General features: G+C 37.9%; 1 protein-coding gene and 1 pseudogene across 1 annotated transcript in view; one reads left to right on the plus strand and one right to left on the minus strand.

Annotated features, from left to right (window-relative positions):
* The window catches only part of LRP1B (LDL receptor related protein 1B), a 1,749,164-nt gene that overhangs the window by 644,564 nt on the left and 1,080,741 nt on the right, over window positions 1–23,859 (plus strand). The gene's annotated exons all lie outside the window — the stretch shown is intronic.
* On the minus strand, window positions 20,332–20,517 carry LOC111749462 (small integral membrane protein 30-like; annotated as a pseudogene).

Below are 23,859 nucleotides of genomic sequence, written 5' to 3' on the forward strand. Positions count from 1 at the left end.
ATTTTACCAACATGTCACAGAACAGCTGCCATTGGATATGATGGGCTCTGCACTCACCAGGACAATTTGTGGGTTAATAATGAAGTTTGAATATTTCTTGCATGTATAAGTGCGTAAAATCTCTGTCATACCCCATAAGTCTTTCTCTTTTTCACTGACCCTCTACCTTACCAAGTATGATGTCCTTCTCGAGGGACTGATCCCTCCTGATAACATGTCCAAAGTCGAGCTAAATACCTGCCACTATCTACTGTTCCACATATTATCTTTGGAGCCCCCCAACCCCAATTTTTTAGATGTTTTTATGTGTATTTCATATAAATTTTTATTTCTAAAAGGGAAACTCTGAGGAGAAAATCATAAGTCAAACTTGTATTTAAAACTTACATAATTAGATAGTTATACATATTTTCTTCCAATATTAAAACTTTGTTTCATACCTCATTTCATTGGATACCCACACATCTCTGTGGAATAAGCAAGGAGAGATATGTTCTTCCTGTTTTATAATAGACAAAATTTCATCTGTATAACTTAGATATATTTGATAAAGTTAAACAGCTATACAGAAGGTAGAAACAGGACATCTAATTTTGTGTTCTTTCCTCTGTACTGGAAAACAGTGGACCCTACAAAGAACTCCCAAAATCCGAATCAAATAATAATATTACTATGAGTGAATGCTTGGTATATGGCAGTCACTGTATTACATGACTGTTCGCAATAGGGAGGCATTTCTATTCCTTTCTGATTGAAGGAAAAATTGAAGTAATTCATGTTCAACATCATAGCAACATGCAAGCCTCCATTGACAGGCATGTGGTGCCTATGCGTAAGTACATTGACTGGAAGCAAACCTGGGTTTCCCACATGGAAGACAAGAATACAATCACTGAACTACCACCGACCCTGTTTACCTGTAAGCTTTCCCCAAATAAAGGATGAAACAGGATATGAGTTTTATTCCTCTTTGTATCAAATTGTAGCAAAGTGCCCACTTGTTCTAGAATAAACCTAGGTTGAACGGAAAAGGTAGGAATGGATGAAGAGGTGAGCTATAGAGGGAACAAGATTCAATCTAATAGTCGACTTCCTCAAACACTGTGCCTAATCACAGCCAGAGATATTCAGAAAATCTGTCTGCACGATGGCTAAATAAGACCTGCTCTGTGTCTGCATAATAACCTCACACGTTAATCTTGGTGTGTCTGAGACAGAAGGCCTGCACAGTGACTGCTGGCTTTTATCTGGGTTTAGACGCGACTTCCCCAGAGTGTTTGCCTATAGACTTATTTTGGAACCTAACCTCAGTGACCATAGGAACAACGTGATCCATACTTTTTGAGCGTCCCTTACCTCCACTACCCCAGGGAGTTATACTTAAGCAGTGTTGGATCCCAGGCTCTTAAAATAGAAGCTGATCTATTTTTAGTGTATAAATGTAGTGAACTGGAGGAAATTTGGGACTGACTGACAAAAGAAATAGCAATTACATTGCACAACAAGCTGTTTATTGGGGCAGAGGCACTGACAGCCACGTGCAGGGGTTGGTCCCTCACAGCAAGAGGTCTACCAGTAGCAAACATACAGGGATTCACTGTATGTAGAGGAGGGCATGAAAAACCCTGGGGAAGAAGAGATGAGGGGCAAGGCATACATGTAGCAAGGTGGGGACTCTCTGAGTCAGAGAGCTCCCAAGGGAGTAGCATCTTGTCATTGTGCTTACCTGCTGTCAAGTTGTACCCACTCACCCACTCATGCCAACCCCATGCACAATGGGATCAGACTGTTGTCATCTAAAGGGTTTCCACTGGCTCATTTTCAAAAGTGTATCGCCAGGCTTTTCTTGCAAGTCTGTCTTAATCTGGAAGCTCCACTGAAACCTGTTCAGTATCATAGCAATACACTAGCCTCCACTGATGGACCGATGATGACTGCACATGAGATGCTTTGGACAGAAATCAAACCTGGGTCTCCTACGTGGAAGGCAATAATTCTACCTCTGAACCACAGCTGTCCTCCAGTAGCACCTTAGAGTGCTTTTAACAACAGGATTTTATCCTATCTATGGTTACCAGATAATAGGTACCACAGTTTCTCAGCATATGTAAAGCAGGAAGGCTCTATGTGACTAAAAATCTGCTTATTTGGACTATTTTTAAAACAGTTGACTGATACAAATCTGAATTTGGCAGTGGCAGGTTTTTGGGATCTCAAGCTAACAGGCTTCAGCTTGCTATGAAGAAGTAAACAGTTTGAGGAGGTAGAGCCAAGATGGCGGAATAGGCAGATGCTTTCTGCGAGACCTCTTTACAACAAAGACCCAAAAACACAAGTGAAACGAGTATATTTGTGACAAGCTGGGAGCCCTGAGCATCAAAGGCAAGCTTAGAAAACGAACTGAGGGACAGGGGGAGGAAGAGACTGTTCAGAAGCGGAGAGGAGTTACCAGACCTGAATCGCAGGGAGTCCTCAGGCAGTATTCCTAAAGAGGCAGTGGCAGCGAGCTGGTACTAGCATTCGGCCGCAGTTTCCTCAGGGAGAAACAGCCAGCCACACAGCCTACTCACACCTCTGGAACCTGAGAATAACAGCGCTCTTGACAAAAGCTAAGTACTTGCGTATATTTTACCACACACCCAACCCCCATGCCGGCTTCAGCGGCTGAATTCCCTGGGCCTGAAATAGGCAATGTTGAGCACCTACAGCCATCCTCGCATCCTTGGGGAAGGAAAAATTTCAATTGGGGGAAAAGATAATTTGCCAACTCCACTAACGTGGGGAGCTCAGGACCAAAGCAGCTCCTGTCCAGGCATAAATGGTCTATGGACTTTAAGTGCCTTTCCCTTCTGCATGGACCTGTGTGGGCCTATTTTAGGAGAATAGGCCCTTATTGGCAGACTCCAACCATTTCAGCTGTGCAGTGGAGAGGTGGGTGTTTGGTGTGTTTGACATTGCTTTGCCTGTTAAACAAGGTCCTCATCTACCCACATCAGGGACCTATGGACTAGTAGCTCCACTCAGGTCATCCAGCCACCCATGACAGGGGTCCAAATATAACTGGCGCCTCCTAGTCCTTAAAACCAAAAACTCTGGGTGCCCATGGTCCGTCTGCAGAACCCACCCATCTGCACGCTCTAGGAAACAGGGATGCATGTTCCTCAGAGACACTTGGGGATCAGTTCTCAGCCCGCTGCCTTGTTCTGAGCATGACCCCCTGCTGCTATCAGATACTGGTAAATATGCCAATCACCACTACCCCTCTAAGACTGTAGGACAGAGCCTGTACCACACACTTGATGATCAGCTATCTGGAAACCTGAGCTGAATTCATACAAGAAAACTGAATGGACTCCTAGATTGATATACCAGATAACAGCCCTAGCTATCTAGGGACAGGATGTCAGAGCTCCAAAGGCAAAAATAATCAAGCTAGCTCACTCAAGCAACCCACAGGGGTACACCAAAACAAAACAAAGCAAGAAGCAAACATAAATTAATACAATAACTTATAGATGGCTTGGAGACAACAGTCAATATCAAGTCATATAAAGAAACAGACCATGATCACCTCAACAGACTCTCAAAACAAAGAATCCAGGGATCTTCTCGATGAAAGTGCATTCCTGGAATTACCAGAGCCAGAATACAAAAGTTTAATATACAGAACTCTTCAAGACATCAGGGAGGAAATGAGGCAATATGCAGAACAAGCCAAGGAACACACAGATAAAGCAACTGAAGAAATTAGAAAGATTATTCAGGAACATAAAGAAAAGTTTAATAAACTTCAAAAATCCATAGAGAGGCAGCAATCAGAAATTCAGAAGATTAACAAAATTACAGAATTAGACAACTCATTAGAAAGTCAGAGGAGCAGAATTGAGCAAGTAGAAGCTAGAATTTCAGAACTCAAAGATAAATCACTTGGCATTAATATATTTGAAGAAAAATCAGATAAAAGAATTAAAAAAAAATGAAGAAACCTTAAGAATTATGTGGGACTTTATCAAAAGAAATAACACACGAGTGATTGGAGTACCAGAACAGAGAGGGATAACAGAAAATACAGAGACAATTGTTGAAGATTTGTTGGCAGAAAACTTCCCCAATATTGTGAAAGATGAGAAGATATCTATCCAAGATGCTCATTGAACTCCACAAAAGGGCAACCTTAAAAGAAAGTCACAAAGACATATTATAATCAAGCTTGCCAAATCAAAGATAAAGAGAGAATTTTAAGAGCACCTAGGGATAAATGAAAAGTCACCTACAAAAGAGAGCCGATAAGAATAAGCTCGGACTACTCGGCAGAACCATGCAGGCAAGAAGGTAATGGGATGACATATTTTAAAAAATTGAAGGAAATAAATTGCCTGCCAAGAATCATATATCCAGCTAAACTGTCTCTTAAATATGAAGGTGAAATTAAGACAATTCCAGATAAACAGAAGTTTAGGGAATTCATAAAAACTAAACCAAAACTACAAGAAATATTAAAGGGAGTTCTTTGGTTAGAAAATCAATAATATCAGGTATCAACCCAAGACTAGAACACTGGGCAGAGCAACCAGAAATCAACCCAAACAGGGAAATCCAATAAAACAAAGCAAGAATCCAAAAAAAAAAAAAATTCAAAAAAAAAAAAAAAAGCTAAAAACAGTGTAACAACAATGTTATTGTAATCATACACCTTCCATATGGAGAGGAAGATACAGTGATACAAAGAAATAAAGGTTAAGTTTAAATTTAGAAAAATAGGGGTAAATAATAAGGTAACCACAAAGGAGATAAACTACTCAACAAAATAAAATACAAGAAAAAAATAGAGACTCAGCAGAAACAAAATCAACCACACCAAATATGAGGAAAGGAGAATATATAAAGAAAATCTACTCAGCACATAAAATTTAGTGGGAAAAAGAAACTGTCAACAACACACAAAAATAGACATCAAAATGATAGCATTAAATTCATACCTATCCATAATTACCTTGAATGTTAATGGACTAAATGCACCAATAAAAAGACAGAGAGTGGCAGAATGGATTAAAAAACAAGATCCGTCTATATGCTGCCTACAAGAGACACACCTTAGACTTAGAGACACAAACTAAAACTCAAAGAATGGAAAAAAATATATCAAGCAAACAACAATCAAAAAAGAGCAGGAGTGGCAATATTAATTTCTTACAAAAAAACTTTAAAGTTAAATCCATCAGAAAGGATAAGGAAGGACACTATATAATGATTAAAGGGACAATATGCGAAGAAGATATAAGCATATTAAATATTTATGCACCCAATGACAGGGCTGCAAGATACAGAAAACAAATTCTATCAGCATTGAAAGAGCATAGACAGCTCCACAATGATAGTAAGAGACTTCAACACACCACTTTCGATGAAGGACAGGACATCCAGAAAGAAGCTCAATCAAGACACAAAAGATCTAAATGCCACAATCAACCAACTTGACCTCATAGACATATACAGAACACTCCACGAATTAGGTCATAGAGCAAGCCTTAGCAGAATCCAAAACGATGAAATATTACAAACCATCTTCTCTGACCATAAAAGCGGAAATCAATAACAGGAAAATCAAACGCTTGTAAACCGAACAATACCCTTCTCAAAAAAGACTGGATTATAGAAGATATTAGGGATGGAATAAAGAAATTCATAGAATCCAATGCGAATAAAAACACTTTGTATCAGAACCTTTTGGGACACAGCAAAAGTGGTGCTCAGAGGCCAATTTATATCAATAAATGCACACATCCAAAAAGAAGAAAGGGCCAAAATCAAAGAATTATCCCTACAACTTGACCAAAGAGAAAAGAGCAACAAAAGAAACCCACAGGCACCAGAACAAAACAATGAAAATTAGAGCTGAACGCAATGAAATAGAAAGCAGAAGAACAATTGAAAGAATTAACAAGACCAAAAGCTGGTTTCTTGAAAAAACAACAAAATTGATAAACCACTGGCCAAAGTGTCAAAAGAAAAACAGCAGAGGAAGCAAATAACCTGAATAATAAATGAAATGGGCGATATTACAACAGACCCAACTGAAATTAAAAGAATCATATCAAATTACTATAAGAAATTGTACCCGAGCAAATTTGAAAACCTAGAAGAAATGGATGAATTTCTAGAAACACACTGCCTACCTAAACTAACACAAACAGAGGTAGAACAACTAAATAGTCTCATAACAAAAGAAGAGATTGAAAAGGTAATCAAAAAACTCCCAAAAAAAAAAGCCCTGGTCCAGACAGCTTCACTGCAGAGTTCTACCAAACTTTCAGAGAAGAGTTAATATCACTACTACTACAGGTATTTCAGAGCATAGAAAAGGATGGAATGCTACCAAATTCATTCTATGAAGCCACCATATCCCTGATACCAAAACCAGGTGAAGACACCACAAGAAAATAAAATTATAGACGTATATCCCTCATGAATGTAGATGCAAAAATCCTCAACAAAATTCTAGCCAATAGAATTCAACAACATATCAAAAAAAATAATTCACCATGACCAAATGGGATTCAAACCAGGTATGCAGGGATGGTTCAACATTAGAAAACCAGTTAATGTAATCCACCACATAAATAAAACAAAAGACAAGAATCACATGATTTTATCAATTGATGCAGAAAAGGTATTTGATAAAGTTCAACACCCATTCATGATAAAAACTCTCGGCAAAATAGGAATAGAAGGGAAATTCCTCAACATAATAAAGGACATTTACACAAAGCCAAGAGCCAACATCACCTTAAATGGAGAAAGCCTGAAAACATTCCCATTGAGATCGAGAGCCAGACAAGGATGCCCTTTATTACTGCTCTTATTCAACATTATGTTGGAGATCCTAGCCAGAGAGAGCAATTAGGATAGATAAAGAGATAAAGTTCATCCAGATTGGCAAAGAAGTAAAAGTATCACTATTTACAGATGACATGATCTTATACACAGAAAACCCTAAGGAAGCCTCAGGAAAACTACTGAAACTAATAGAAGAGTTCAGCAGAGTATCGGGATACAAGATAAACATACAAAAATCAGTTGGATTCCTCCACACCAACAAAAAGAACGTCGAAAAGGAAATCACCAAATCAGTGCCATTTACAGTAGCCCCCAAGAAGATAAAATACTTAGGAATAAATCTTACCAGAGATGTAAAAGATCTATACAACGAAAACTACAGTACACTTCTGCAAAAAACCAAAAGAGACTTACATAAGTGGAAAAACATATACCTTGCTCGTGGATAGGAAGACTTAACATTATAAAAATGTCTGTTCTACCAAAAGTGATCTATACATTTAATGCAATTCTGATCCAAATCCCAATGACATTCTTTAATGAGATGGAGAAACAAATCTCCAACTTCATATGGAAGGGAAAGAGGCCCCGGATAAATGAGGCATTACTGAAAAAGAAGAACAAAGTGGGAGGACTTACTTTACCTGATTTTAGAACCTATTACACCGCCACAGTGGTCAAAACAGCCTGGTACTGGTACAACAACAGATACATAGACCAACAGAACAGAATTGAGAATCCAGACATAAATCCATCCACATGTGAGCAGTTGATATTTGACAAAGGCCCCAAAACAGTTAAATGGGGAAAAGACAGCCTTTTTAACAAATGGTGCTGGCATAACTGGATATCCAACTGCAAAAAAATGAAACAAGACCTATACCTCACTTCATGCACAAAAATGAGCTCAAAATGGATCAAACACCAAAATATAAAGTCTAAAACATTAAGTATCATGGAAAAAAAAAAAATAGGGACAACGTTAGGAGCCCTAATACATGGCATAAACAGTATACGAAATAGTATTAAAAATGTAGAAGAAAAACTACATAACTGGGAGCACCTAAAAATCAAACACCTATGCCCATCCAGAGACTTCACTGAAACAGTAAAAAGACTACCTACAGACTGGGAAAAAGTTTTTAGCTATGATATTTCTGATCAGCGCCTGATCTATAAAATCTATGTGATACTGCAAAAACTCAACTGCAAAAAGAGAAATAACCCAATTAAAAAATGGGCAAAAGACATGAATGGACACTTCATTAAAGAAGACATTCAGGTAGCTAACAGATACATGAGGAAATGTTCACGATTATTAGCCATTAGAAAAATGCAGATCAAAACTACAATGAGATTTCATCTCACTCCAATAAGGCTGGCATTAATCCAAAAAACACAAAATAATAAATGTTGGAGAGGCTGTGGAGAGATTGGAACACTTACATACCGTTGGTGGGAATGTCAAATGGTACAATCACTTTGGAGATCGATTTGGCACTTCCTTAAAAAGCTAGAAATAGAACTACCATAGGACCCAGCAATCCCACTCCTCAGAATATATCCTAGAGAAATAAGAGCCTTCACACGAACAGATATATGCACACCCATGTTTATTGCAGCACTGTTTACAATAGCAAAAAGATGGATGCAACCACGGTGCCCATCAATGGATGAATGGATAAATAAATTATGGTATATTCACACAATGGAATACTATGCATCCATAAAGAACAGTGAGGAATCTGTGAAGCATTTCATAACATGGAAGAATCTGGAAGGCATTAACCCACCCAACCCAGTGCCGTCGAGTTGATTCTGACTCATAGCAACCCTATAGGACAGAGTAGAACTGCCCGCGCTGAGTGAAATTAGTCAGTTGCAAAAGGACATGTATTGTATAAGACCACTATTATAAGAACTTGAGAAATAGTTTAAACTGAGAAGAAAACATTCTTTTGTGGTTATGAGAGGGGGGAGGGGGGGAGGGTGGAAGAGGGGTATTCACTAATTAGACAGGAGGTAAGAACCACTTTAGGTGAAGAGAAACACAACACGCATTGCACAGGAGGTCAACACAACCGGACTAAACCAAAAGCAAAGAAGTTTCCTGAATAAACTGAATGTTTTTAAGGCCAGTGTAGCAGGGGCAGGGGTTTGGGGACCATGGTTTCAGGGGACATCTCAGTCAATTGGCATAATAAAATCTATTAAGAAAACTTTCTGCATCCCACTTTGAAGTGTGGCATCTGGGGTCTTAAACGCTAGCAAGCAGCCATCTAAGGTGCATCAGTTGGTCTCAACCCACCTGCATCAAAGTAGAATGAAGAACACCAAGTACACAAGGTAATTACGAGGCCAAGGGACAGAAAGGACCATATGAACCAGAGTCTACATCATCCTGAGACCAGAAGAACTAGATGGTGCCTGGCTACAACCGATGACTGCCCTGACAGGGAACACAACAGAGAACCCCTGAGGGAGCAGAAGAGCAGTGGGATGCAGACCCCAAATTCTCATAAAAAGACAAGACTTAATGGTCTGACTGAGACTAGAAGGACCCTGGTGTTCATGGCCCCCAGACCTTCAGCTGGCCCAGGACAGGAACCATTCTCAAAGCCAACTCTTCAGACAGGGATTGCACTGGACCATGAGTTGGATAGGGATGCTGGTGAGGAGTGATCTTCTTGGATCAGTTGGACACTTGAGACTATTTTGGCATCTCCTGCCTGGAGGGGAGATGAGAGGGTAGGGGGGTTAGAAGCTTGCAAAATGGACAGGGAAAGAGATTGTGGAGGGAGAAAGCGGGCTGTTCCATTGGGGGAGAGTAATTGGGAGTATGTAGCAGGGTGTATATAAGTTTTTGTGTGGGAGGCTGACTTGATTTGTAAACTTTCACTTAAAGCACAATAAAAATTATAAAAAAAAGAAGAAATAAACAATATGGGGCGTATACACAGAGGCCATTTTTGACATATTATATGACAAGGGATCAAACAGAACATGATGGTGCAGTTTTTTTTTTTTAATTTAATGTGTTTTAAGTAAAAGTTTATAGTGCAAATCATTTTTTCATTCAAAATTTATACACAAGTATTTTTTGTGACATTGGTTGCAATTCCTGCAATGTGTCAGCATTTACCCACTTTCTCTTTCCACCATGGGTTCTCTGTGTCTATTCATCCAGGTTTCCTGTCCCTTCCCGCCTTATCGTCTTTGCTTTCGGACAGGTGTTGCCCATTTGGTCTCATACACTTGATTGAACTAAGAACACATTCTTTACGTGTGTTGTTGTTTGTTTTTGCTAAGAGGTGGATTCAGGAATGGCTTTAGTTCTGAGTTAGCGGGGTGTCTGGTGGCCGTAGTCTTGGGAGATCCTTCAGTCACTGTTGGACCAGGAAGCCTGATCTTTTCTTATGAATTTGAATTTTGTTTTACATTTTTCTCCTGCTGACCAGAACCCTCTGTTGTGATCCCTGCCTGAGCAGGTCGGTCACGGTGTAGATTTTTTAGCCTTCTCCCCTCAGGATGCATAGAGTTTTAAGTTCCCCTCTCTTATATTTAGGTCCTCAGATGCATGAAATGGTGAATGTGATGCACTGGCAGAGGCACTTCCTAAGCCTCCAGATGCTTGGCTTTATCACGGCCTTGCATACCTTTTGATAAGAAACACAGAGCTGGGTCAGGGTGTTCATAGTATCTCTCAGCCTCTGAAGAGCCCCGACAGCTACCTCTGAACTGAGGATTTATGCTTTTCTTTCTTCACCAGAGATAAAGAATGTTCAGCAATTGATCAGTTCTGGTTCCAGCATTCTCTTAGAAAAAGTTTAAACATTGGTCAGCTCCTAGCTGAAGAGAACTGAATAGAAATAATGATGGCCATCCTTGTAAATTTATGGAGTTTTTGTTTTTTTTTTTATATTAGTATTTTGTAATTTAAATTACCCAATCCCTCTTAAAAAAAAAAAAAAAAAAAACTTTTTCTTCTTTTTTTTTTTTTTTACTGTTTAGGATCTTTATTTTTTGACCAGCATACCTTGTGGAGATGTAAATTTTTCAAAAGAATCTTGGCTTCAGTAACTGGTTTTATATTATCCCCATAGAAAACATCTGTGAAGAATCCGAAGCGTATTCACTATGAGGATATTACAAGTCTTTTTTAACCAGAGATTTTTTTTTTTCTTTCATTAACTGGCTGTTTTATAAGTAAATGCATGTTTTATTATACTCTTTAGACATCTAAAATGCTTCTCTTCTTCTATTTAGTATATTTATATGGAAACACAAAAATTACTTTTTTTTATCTGAGACATGGTCCTGTGTGTGTGTGTGTGTGTGTGTGTGTGCGCGTCTGTGTGCATGTGTATAAAAGGCCTTTCTGAAGACCTAGTTAAAAAGAAAACGGAAAAAAAAAAAAAAAAAAACCCTCTTTGTATCCTGTATCTATATAAAATTGTCATTATTTTTAGTTCAGTTTCCAGGCTGAAAGTAACTTAATCATTATTTTATTTTTGGCAACAAGCTTGCAATTCACCAAAGCAGAAATTAGAGATATCTGAGGCTTCAGTTGTTCATATTCATTATTTGATATACTAGGCACAAACATGTTGTTGTTAGGTGCCCTTAAGTCAGTTCCTCACTAGACTATTTGATACTGTCCTGTCTTCTTCATTAAGGAGCTCCATGATCTTATGCAAATCATATTAAAATGAAGGGACTTTTTCACGTAATTGCTGTGATCCCTCCTAGATCTAAACATAGTTTCTCTTCCTATTCCTTTCTCTTCACGTTTCATGTATGTGTGTGTAGGGGAGGGCTATGTATATCTTCCCCTTATTTACTATTTTCTCTATCCCCACCTCACATGGGGTCCTCATGAGTCAGAATCAACTGGACTGCAATTAACAACAACAACCAGTCACAATAACTATATCTTCATTCTTTTAAACTAGAACTTCCTACAAGATGTTTCTTGGAACACTAGTTCAGAAAGATATCATTAGAAAAGTAATTCTGAGGTCAAATAAGTTTAGGAAACTTTGCATGCTATATAATCTTCTTAGAGATTTGTAATGTACAATTACCATGTTAAAGGTTGTGAGGAGTCCTTCAGTAAAGTACCTGTTTAACTTTGTTTATATTCTTAATTTAGCTGAGCACTGAGTACTTCTTGGTACTCCTGTGGGTTGCTTGTGAGTGTGTTTCTGTGTGGGTACTTGTTTCTGAGGATGTGGTATGAGTATGTGTTTGTGTAGCACCCCAAGTACCTAGTGTTTTATGTTATCAGCTTTGAGAGATATCGTTTTAAAGGTTTCAGGGATAATCACTCGAAATGGGTCCTCCCTATCACTTTTGTATCTATTGATTGCATCTGCCTGTCGCTAAACCAACAAGGGCTGTGTGTACCAGGAGAAGTAGAGTCATACTGTAACGACATTTGCCTAGCTATCTCTTCCCAGGGGCCTAACTACTTTTGGTCTGGAAACAGAGATTTAGAGGATCCAAATACCATAGATCTTGAGATTGTGGTGATAAAAACCAGAGACTGTTTAAGAATTAGAGTTTACAGGAAAGAGATATTCAGTAAAGATTTGGATGTCTGGGAAATTCATTCCAGGGAAGGGCCTAGCTTAAAAAAAGCTTTGTCATCGAGGATGGAGACACTGTAGAATATTCTAGACCTAATTTAGAAATGTAGCCAGTGTCAAGTAACTTCCAATTTAAATGTATCAAATTTTCATGAGTTACACAAGGATATGATGACAAAACCTCTTGATGCTAGAAAAGAGATGACAAGAGATAAGATGATGATGTAAATGGTGAAAGATTTTAAAAAGCGTAAGTGAAACATGGGTCTAGATTAAATATATATGATATATATATATAGTGTTAGAGACACATTCACAGGTATTCCATTTGTAAAAAAGATGGAGCTTTGTAGTGAAGCCCGGCTAATTTTCTAAGCACTTCATAAAACTTAGTAGGCTTAAGCTTCAAGTCTATACAATTCCTTTTTCTTTGATTCTGGGCTCTTCAAATAACTTTCCAATTTGGTTTCTCAGATACCGCAATACTAAAAAGGAATTTGTTAGGATAGTGTCTGTGAGTAATTGACCACTGAAATATTCTATCAGTTGTCGTAAATTAACAAATTGTCACTCTGGTTGATATATTAGTCTCCCAGGAGTCTGGAAAGCATGGAATGATTCCTCTAAGTCTGATAATCTTGGGTGAACAACTCAAATAGAGTTTCTGAAATTGCAAATCTAATGATTAGAGTTTGAATCTGGTTTTACCGCCAAAGTACAGAAATGCTTTTAGTCTGTGCTTAAAATATTTGATGTCTTTTTTATCATCTTAATGACAGCACTCACCAGAGAAAGTTATATAAAATCACTTAGTAGCATGTGTTATTTCAATGTGAGAATTAATCCATATAATTTTAATTTCTTTGTTTTAAATTATTAGGTGAAGTCACTTATTCTCATTTCTCTCAAAAAAGCAAGTACTTATACTATATTTCCAAAGCTGAATGTGGAGAGAGTCCTGTGCACTACTGATCAACAATGAGACTAATTTTCAAACCTTTGAACAAATCTGTCTTTAAAAACTGCCCCAAATATGTGCTAGAGAGTGTCGATTATTAGTCTTAAAAGCTTCAGGGGGAAAAAACAATACTGTTTTATTAAGTAAAGAAGCTTCTGGTTTTAAATGTTTATGTTGCTGGGGGTTACTTGATAAATTTATTCAAGGACCCTAGGCATGTTTTAGAAGCCCTGGTGACACAGTGGAGCCCTGGTGGCACAGCAGTTAAGCATTCAGCTGCTAACCAAAAGGTCTGCAGTTCAAATTCACCCACTGCTCCTTGGAAACTCTATGAGTCAGAAATGACTCAATGGCAGTGGGTTTTTTGGTGCCACGGTGGCTAAAGCTCTGGGCCGCTAACTGCAATGTCAGCTGTTCAAACCTACCAGCTGCTCTGTGGCAGAAAGATGTGGCAGTCTGCTTCTGTAAAGATTACAGCTTGGGGCAGTTCTACTCTGTTGTATAGGGTCGCTGTGAGTCAGAGTTGACTCAATGGCAATGGGTTTGAGTTTGTTTGTTTTTGGTATCTTTTATTATTTTTTATTTTGGTTGCTTTGTTATTTTGCTCATTGAAAACAACAATAATAAAATATTTCCTGTTTCCTTTTGTGCCTGGATAGAACAATTCAGGTTGTCTGAATTGCTGGGAATAATTTATTAACTATATGAAATACTTCACTTGGCCTTAAGACTTAGGTGCCTTTAATGTAAGTTAAACGTATGCTTTGCTTAAAATATGTGGAGACTTTGTTTCAAGTCATAAGAGGTAGACGAAGACAAAATTATTGTAAAGTCTCTAATTTCTTCTTTCTAGAAGCCTTATTGTGTCTGAAACAGTATATCAGTTTGGGCTCTGTGTAGCGAACAGAAGCCTTCCCAACTATTTGAATTTGAAAGTGTTTTAATACTGCATTCTCTCAAATTTGCTGGACGAAAACAAGGAGAGAGTTCTAGCCTGGGACTTTGGGAATTAAAACCATAACAGCACAAAACTATAGAAGCCACTATCTCTGAGGCCTTATGTAGAACTATAAAACAATACCTATAACTGTCAAGTGGATTTTGACTCATAGCTACCCTAAAGGACAGAGTAGAGCTGCCCCATAGGGTTTCCAAGGAATGGCTGGTGGATTCGAACTTTAACCTTTTGGTTAACAATGAGCATTTAACCACTGTGCCACCAGGGCTTCATCTAGAACTATACATACTGGAATCAAGAACTCACTACTGCTGTTGCCACTACAACTGCCTCTGATACCCTGGAACTAAAAAATGGACAGCCAGGGCTGCTATCCAGGGGTTAGGAAGGCTTGTGAAGAAGTCACTGCTACTACCGCTATTGCCAATCAGGAGCCTGGAGGATAGACACTGAAACAATGCTTTATGCAAATGTCTTGTTTTCAGTCATTATGCTTGCCCGTGGAAACAGCTAAAATGGGCAGGAAGATGGCTTCTCTCTCACTTCTGCTTCCAAATTTCAGAGAGCACATCATTTAGCATCTAGAATCTTAGCCTCAGGTTTGTGTGGAAAAAGGTAGATTTTAGCTTTTCACTCTTCAAATGAGTAGAGGACAGAATATAGATTGTTACAGCCAAGTAGTTCCCAGCACAACTGTTTCTAGAGTCTTTCATCTAGAAATAGATAATATCAATTCTTTCTTAATAGAATTTTTTTTTTTCTTCATACTACTTACTATGAGTGCAGTAAAGCCAGCATTATTATGTTCTGGTCTCTTTTTTTTTGGTAATTTTTAAAATCTTTTAAGGAGAAATGTGTCTCCTTGGGGTGTATGCGTGTGGTAGGTATGTGTGTATATATACGCAAATAGTTCACCTCCTCAAGTTATTATTTATCCATAGCATGCCACAGCATGGTTTCTAAATTGCATACCTTTCCTTGCAATCATCGATTTACTTAAAGAAAAGACTCCATCTTTTTCCCCAAAGTGCCCCACTGGGCTCTTCCTATTGTTTATCTCCTCTCAAGTGATTTCAGGTACTCCAAGTATTTCATCTTCCTTCATGGCCATCAAAGAAAGGGTCATGTCTGGCTGGAAGAAAGATGGCATCGTGGAATCCCAATGGCACAACATGCCAGTGCTGAAAATAAATGATCTTCTCATTGTTTGCCTTTTGTTATCTCCAAGAGAGATATTTAGTTGTCTCTGAAGTTCTGAGCAGGAGGCACTTTCAGTTAAAAAAAAAAAAAAGACATTTAAAAAATGAAATAAAGCTCTCCTTTAACCTTTTCCCTGTATGTAAGTTTTACTCTGTTTCAGCTTTGAGGATTTGATTTATCAAAAGAATATAACTGGGTAAATTAGAACTGTCATGGTTATCTCCACGAGGGCTTTAGACTCAAAGGAGGGAATTATGATTGTGGTTACTCATGAAACTGACATGAGAAATTACATCAGGTACTTAGATAATTTGTGCAAAAATATGTTTGTCCCTAAAATACGGATAATTGAGGCAAAAATGCTTATAAGATGTGAATTATGCAGTCATCTCAACTTTTTTTTTTATTTTGGGATTCTCAATGAATGTTTTCCATCCTATGCCCATGAGATTATATCACGCAAAATTACGTGGAGAAACAAGATAATTATTTTGATAAATTCAAGCTCAATCATTTGTATTTTCCAATTTTTTCCCTTGAATTATATAATCAACTCATTTATTTTTCATATTGAATATAGCAACTGATTTATTTTTAAGCTTCATTATATAAAGATAACATGGAGGTTCTAGCCAGATATACAGATAATACTTAACTTTTTATAGAGATTCTTATTTGAACTTTTACAAGAAATATTACTTTGAGCTTAATAATATTAATATCTTGGCTGGGTCACATATGAAAATCATTTTTAATAGGCATTTTTCAATCTAAGATTGTACCTAAAATGGGCACTGAGCTGTTATAAAATGTATATGCCTTGTCTATATTTTTTAAATTCTTGTAAATTATTTCAGAATTTGTTGTTATCAATCTCTTTTTTTCTAGTGTATGGATTTCAGTGTGAGCTGAGTATTCTATAGTTCTCTTTCCCTCATCTTAAATGTTTAAGTATGTTGATTTCCTGGTGTTACCATCTATAGCACATTGGGCAAATTCCCAGAAAAACAACACTCAGATCCCCTATCTGAACTGGTTCTTCGGTTGGCTTTGGGAATAAAATGCCTGAGGTAGAGGACTATAAAATTGTCACTGCAGGGCTAACCCAAATCTTGATTTCTCCAGTGTCATTCCCCAATTCAGAGGTTCCATGGCACCTTTCAGGAGACTTCAGGGTGATTCCCAGAAACAGCCCTAGCAGTGTAAATAAATTAAACTAAGCATTTTATAATTAGTTTTGATGATTGAATTTGACTCTTAAAAAAAAAAAAGCAGTCCAAAGGCATTTATTGATTTTTATAATGCATGTGTCTCTAAAAAACTCATGACATAATATTACCATTATGTAATTCATACTGACAGTAGAGTAAGTTTAATATCTAAACATTTTGCCATTATTAAACATGGCAAAGGAAGCATCCTACAGATAATTGTTCATTGAGTTTCCCAGTTGGAATTTCTTTTACCAGACCCAATTGAACTGATAACATTGGTCGAACTGAGCCTCTCTTTATTGACAGAATCTGTCCACTAAAAATGCCTCAGTCCACTCTCTTCTCCACTTATGATACAGTGGAGCTAATATCTAAGGGAAACACACCACTTTTTCCATTTGTTGTGAATCACATTCTGGGTTTCTAACTTGGCTAGGTTAAGATATTAAAAAAATATAAGCAATAAATAATCACATACTATATAATGATATAATATAAATGATATATAATATCTTACATATTTAACAATACATTACTAATAATATTTATTATTATTATAAATAATCAAAAGTCTGTGTTTTGAGGGACATGTGTCAAAGATAATCTAAAATAACATAAGATATGCAAACAGAAGCAGGGTAACCAGTAGCCTCAGAAACAAAACCTTGGACAGGTTGTTAGTAAATATTTTCTGTCAGACAGAAGACAGGAACAAAAGTCACAAAGCTATGTGATTCTGAGAGTCAGAAAATTATGCTTGATGAGGGATAAACAAGAAGGAAGGACTCCAGAGAATTGTGGGTTGTAAGGCTCTGGAAGTCAAGACGCTACACTCAGTACCTAAGTAGATGTGTTGGTATTTTATCCTCAGTACGAAATGTTACCAGGGCATTCTTCTAATCTTTGCTGTCTTATCCCTTTTTATTGTACCTGAACTCACTAGTTGTCATTATTCTTCTACACTTTTCCAAGTCACTACCGTCCCTCATACATGCTGTTAGCCACCTGGGCTCTCATTCCTGCAAATGGTTATCTGCCTAATTGGCATCTTATAAAATTACCTGTCTACATTAAATAATGTAGATCCTTCTTCTATACATCCTTCCTGGGTATAGAATAGTGACATTTAAAATTTGAGCTCACCTATAAAAACAAGGAAATTATTGTAATCAATAAAAGAACAAAACAGCTGTGGCTTTGGATGACTCTTACGCGGACTGATACAGAGGAGAGAACACAGATTATAGGGAGGAGTTTCTTGAGCAAAGACTACAGTGACTATGACAGCAGGACTCATTCGAGAAATATTTAGTGACACCATGTGTTAAACGTAATTCTCGGCTTTGTGGATACAGCAGTGATTCAGACATACAGTCTCTGCTCCTACGAAGCTTATAGTGTAGGGGACAGTGAAATAATAACTAAGTTCAGTCAGTGATGAATGCTACAAAGAGAATAAAATTTGGACAATAATAGGGATTGGTAAGAATGAATCACTTTGTGTGTGTGCACATACATGAATACATGCATATAGGGTGTGATTTTTTTAATATCTACTGGACAAGGGAGGCCTTTGAGAAATCAGAGTGTGAGCAGAGACCTGAATGAAATCAGAAAGCACACTGTGAACATACCAGATAATCTTTTTATCTTGAAGACTGGATACAATTTCCTGAGTCCAGATCTTTCTTTGCAGGTTCAAGGAAAAGTAAGGATGCCAGTGTGATAGAGCAGAGTGAACACGAAGGAGATGAAAGAAGGGTTTAGGAGTCCCATAGGCCATGTTAAAGACTGGATTTAATGTTAAGTCTGGTGGGAAGCCTTTGGGGATTTAAAATACAGTCTGAGGATTTAGAGTAAAACCTGTTGTTTGCTAAGTGGAGGAAATAATAGCACACCCCAAAGATGGAAACGCACTACATCCTAGTTCCTTGGGTGGCCTTCTTAAATGTTACCCCACTGAGAAATTCTGTACAGGTATCCCCCGCCTTTCGGAAGTTCACTTTATGCCACTTCACTTTTACAAAAGACCTGCATTAGTACCTGTTTATGCTAACCAAAAGAAATCCCAAGAGGATGTTCGCTTTTATGAAAAAAGGGCAAAAAGCAGAAATCACGTGTAAGGTTTATTTTGCAGCAAGCCATTAAAGAGGCAGTGTGCACCCTGAGTAGCGAGAGTGGAATTGCCAAGCTCCTTTCCCAGGTGCTATACTCGGCATCTCAGCATCAAGCCACCATAGTCTGAGATATGTCTGTGAGCACCTGTGCTTTATCTCGGTTTATTTTGGTATGACTTGGTGGGTTATTTTTTTGGGTCTGGGAATGCTCAAAATTTTTTCTCATATATAAAATATAATTTTTTATGTATTTAAGGTAAATTGCTTCTTCGCTTTATGCCATTTTGGCTTATGAAAGGTTTCATAGGAATAGTCTACTTTGGGATAGCAGGGGAAACCTGTAGAGTGGTGACTTACAATTGAGCTATATTTTAGTGAACTTAGATATTTGTAAAGATGCTAATAATGTACTTTTTTTTGGTAATTTCCAAGATTCCCATTGCCGTCGAGTCAATTCTGACTTGTAGTGACCTTATAGGACAGAGTAGGGATGCCTCATAGGGTTTCCAAGGAGTGGATGTTGGATTCAAACTGGAGACCTTTTGGTTAGCAGCTGTAGCTCTTAACCACTGCACCACCAGGGCTCCCGCTTTCAACATAGTGGGTTTATATTTAATATACCACTCCTCACCATGGAGGTGTTAATCACTTAATCAATATAAAGTTTTTTTTAAACTATAAATCTTTTCTCCATTTACATGTTCAATGTAAAGCTTTTTTAACATTAAACCATTTCTGCATTTCAATATTAGATACATTGAATAAAATTTTCTAAACATTTCTTTCTCAAAGAGATGTTTAAATTTTTGATTGACTAAATTTGATATAACCCAAAACAAAAAATGTGATATATGAGTACAATATTAACTTACAAAAAAAAAAAAAAAATGAACCTGTTGTTGATTCTGACTTATAGCAACCCTACAGGACAGAGTAAAAATGCCCCATGGAGTTTCCAAGGAGGAGATGGTGGATTCAAATTGCCGACCTTTTGGTTAGCAGTTGCTGTCTTAACCAATGTGCCATCAGGGCTCCAATATTGACTTAGGGTATAACAAAACACAAATACAATAAAAATATGGAGAAAACACCCCTCAATGATTCAGAAGACTGTAATTATAACCAAACAATGGCCATATCCTAGGAATCTGGAAAAGGGCTTCCTTCTTCCTATTTCACGTGTTCCGGGACTTCTGAAGCCAGTTTCAGTCATCTTATTTCTTTCAACTCCTTTCTAATCAGCAAGTACAAACTATAGTCTGCATTTTCAGTGCATTTTTGGTGAGAAGAAAACATTTTTCCCCATTTAACACTCATCAATTTGTTCCCATTTAGAGAGAAACATCTAGTATGTGAAACTATTTACTATCTGTTTCTTGGGAACTTTCAGACCTCAAAGCTCAGTTTCAACTTCAATAGCACACAGGTTTTCAGGGTGAGGTTTCATTCGGGAGACCCTTCAAAGCCATATCTGTCCATTTCTCTTTCTTGTATGTACCCCTAAACGAGCACAAATACCTGTAATGTTGAGAACTACACCTAATAAGAGAGCAGTTACATCTCCCACTTGTACAGTTTCAACAACAGGCAGCACCGAAAGTAATGAAATGAGGACTAAAAGCAACTATGTTGAAACTGAGGTCATGATGCTGGAATCTTGAGGTAGCTCGACCTTAAGGGCTGATGGTTCTAAAGAAACAGGGTATATATATATATAACTCTATCTGACTGTCTTATGCTGGGTTCTCTAGAGGAGCAAAACCAGTGTAGCATGTAAATATATAAATATAGAGAGATTTATACAAAGGAAATGGCTCATGCAGTTGTAGAGGCTGGAAAGTCCCAAATTTGTGTATCAGGCTAAAGGTTTCTTCTGACTCATGCAGCCACAGGTGCTGGCGAATCCAAGATCAGAAGGTCAGATAGGAGGCCTCTGGCTCACAGGCTGTGGAGGCCAACAAATTCCAAGATTGGCAAGTAAGACAGCAGGTAAGCTGATAGATCAGGTTCCAAGAACGAGAGGTCAGAGGAACAACAGCCAACTGCAGGATCCAGAGCAAGCAAAAGCCAGTGAGCCTGGCCAGAGAGCCCACCTATATTGCATATAGGCCACACCCCCAGGAAACTCCCTTTCAACTGATTGGCTGCTCACAACAGACCTCATCATGGAGATGATCATATTATATCAGATCTCATTATGGAGGTGATTACATGATTAAAAAGCTGCCAAACTACATCATAACTGCCAAACCACTGAGGATCATGGCCAGCCAAAGTTAACACACAACTTTAACCATCACACTGACATAAAATACTCTGTTTTAGGGGCTCTGGATGGTTAGGTTAAGAAGTTCCGTTTGACAGGAATGGCCACTAATGATGTGTTTTGGAAGGATTATAGTATTTTTCCAGGGAAGTAAATCTCGAGAGTCTATCATTTTGTTAAGACATTTCTTCACTGGCAATCAACTATAAAATAGAACTATGACTATATTGCTGTTAAGTGCAGTTGAATTGATTTTGATTCCATGCAACCGCATGTGACACAGCAGAACTGCCTCATAGGTTTTTCTTATTTATAATCTTTATGGAAGTAGATCACAAGGTTTTTTCCCTCGGAGCCCCTGGTGGGTTGAAAATGCCAACCTTTCGGTTAGTAGCCAAGTGCTTAACTGTTATGACATGAAGGCTTCTTCAGAACTGTCTGTAAGGAACACTGATTCCTTCTTTGGTGTCACGATATAATTTGTGAATTAAAATAATCACTGTTGGGGTTTTATGAAGAATATCACAAATGGTCTACAGAAGAAGCAGAGAGACCAGTTAAGAAGTTAGTGCAGCTCACTTCTGTGTTCCTTGCAGCATTATTCACAATAGCAAAAAAAAAAAAAAGGAAGCAGCCTAAGTGCTCTTCAACAGATGAATGGGTAAGCAAAATGTACTACATACATACAAAGATATACTATCCAAACATAAAGAACAATGATGACTCCGTGAGGCATATTGTTACATGAATGGATACAGTGCTAAGTGAAATAAGTCAATCACATAAGGTCAAATACTGTTCGATACCACTTTTATAAGATGACAAGAATGGAAGTATATATAGAAATCAGTGTTCATTGATGATTACCAGAGATGGGGCGTGGGGAAGGGAAAATCACTCTCTAGATTGTGTTGTTGTTGTGAGGTGCCATTGAGTCAATTCAGACTTACAGCTACCCTATGTACAACAGAACGAAACAATGACCGATTGTATGCCATACTCAAATCATTGCTATGTTTGAGCCCATTGTTGCAGACACTGTGTCAATCTATCTTATTGTGGGTCTTCTTCTTCCCAAACCTTCTACTTTACCAAGCATAATGTCCTTCTTCAGGGACTTGTCCCTCCTGGTATCATGCCCAAAGTATGTGAGATGAAGTCTTGCCATTCTTGCTTCTAAGGAGCAGTCTGACTATACTTCTTCCAAGACAGATTTGTTAATTCTTCTGGCAGTTCATGGTATATTTCATATTCCTCACCAGCAGTCACAAAATCAAATAACACATTGCATTGGGCAAATATGCTGAAAAAAATCTCTTTAATGTGTTGAAAAACAAGGATGTCACTTTGAGAACTAAGGTGCATCTCGCCCAAGCCATGGTGTTTTCAATCATCACATATGCATGCAAAAGCTGGACAATGCATGAGGAAGACCAAAGAAGAATTGATGCCTTTGAATTATGGTGGTGAAGAATATTGAATATACCATGAATTGCCAGAACTAACAAATCTGTCCTGGAAGAAGTACACCCGGAATGCTCCTCAGAGGCAAGGATGGAGATACTTCTCACATACTTTGGACATGTTATCAGGAGGGACGAGTTCTTGGAGAAGGACATGCTTGATAAAGTAGTGGGTCAACAAAAAAAAGGAAGACCCTCAACAAGATGGACTGACACAGTGGCTACAACAATAGGCTCCAACATAACTATCATAAGGATAGTACAAAACCAGGCAGCATTTTGTTTTGTTGTACACACCGTCGTTATGAGTTGGAACCAACTGGATGGCACCCAACAACAACAGCAGACATCTTTCTGGTATTCTTTGCTTTCAGTCAAGGTTCATCTAACATCAGTAATGACATCCCTTGTTGCACATCATTTTCTGAATCCAGCTTGAATTTCTGGCAGTTTCCTGTCAAGGCACTACTGCAAACTTTTTGAGTTATCTTCAGCAAAATTTTCCTTGCATGAGATATTAATGATATTGTTTGATAATTTATGCATTCTGTTGGATCAACTTTCTTTGGAATGGACACAAATATGGATCTTTTCCATTCAGTTGGCCAAGTAGCTGTCTTCTAAATTTCTTGGCATAGATAAGTGAGAGCTTCCAGTATTGCATCTGTTTGTTAAAAGATCTCAACTGGTATTTCGTCAATTCCTGGAGCCTCGCTTTCTGTCAATGCCTTCAGTGCAGCTTGGACTTCTTCCTTTAATACCATCATATCTGTATTACATGCTACTCCTGAAGTGTTTGAATGTCAACCAGTTCTTTTTGGTACAACGATTCTGTGTATTCCTTCTATCTACTTTTGATGCTTCCTGTGTCATTCAATATTTTCTTCCATGGAATCCTTCAATATTGCAACTTCAGGCTTGAAATTTTTCTTCAGTTCTTTTGGCTTGAGAAATGCCAAATGCTTTCTTCCCTTTTGGTTTTCTAACTCCAGGTCTTTGTACATTTCATTATAATACTTTACTTTGTCTTCTCTAGCCACCCTTTGAAATCTTCTGTTCAGCTTTTTTACTTCATCATTTCTTCCATTCACTTTAGCTACTTTACATTCAAGAGCAAGTTTCAGAGTCTCTCCTGACATTCATTTTGGTCTTTTCTTTCCTGTCTTTTTAATGACCTCCTGCTTTAGTTATGTGTGATGTCCTCGATGTTAACCAGTTAACTCATCTGGTAATTAGTCAGTGTTTAATTCATCAAATC

Source organism: Loxodonta africana, chromosome 6 (assembly GCF_030014295.1).
Source record: "Loxodonta africana isolate mLoxAfr1 chromosome 6, mLoxAfr1.hap2, whole genome shotgun sequence".
Lineage (NCBI taxonomy): Eukaryota > Metazoa > Chordata > Mammalia > Proboscidea > Elephantidae > Loxodonta > Loxodonta africana.